The sequence below is a fragment of the Egretta garzetta genome, unplaced genomic scaffold (genome assembly GCF_000687185.1).
Source record: "Egretta garzetta isolate BGI_Z169 unplaced genomic scaffold, ASM68718v1 scaffold8, whole genome shotgun sequence".
Lineage (NCBI taxonomy): Eukaryota > Metazoa > Chordata > Aves > Pelecaniformes > Ardeidae > Egretta > Egretta garzetta.
Window position 1 is genome coordinate 894,780 of NW_009260407.1, and position 288 is coordinate 895,067.

The following is a 288-nucleotide window of genomic DNA, read 5'->3' on the forward strand; positions in this document are numbered from 1 at the left end:
CTCTTTCCCCACTGTTTGCCTGCTTTTGCATTCAGGCTGTACTTTGGGATGTAAGAATCGCCTCTCAGATCTATCAGGGCTACAATGAAATGAAATAAAAACAGACTTTCCAAAGGAGGTGTGGAAGTTGCTGCTCATGTCCATTTGTAGAAAGATTCCTGGTGGCTGGAAAACAGGGGAGTAAGCACTTTGGCCCTGCCACTTTTAACCTTTTTCTTTAAAGGGATTTTGTCATTTCCCTAAAAAACATGGATGAGCCCAGCTTCATCTTCAGCGTGTCCAGCAGAT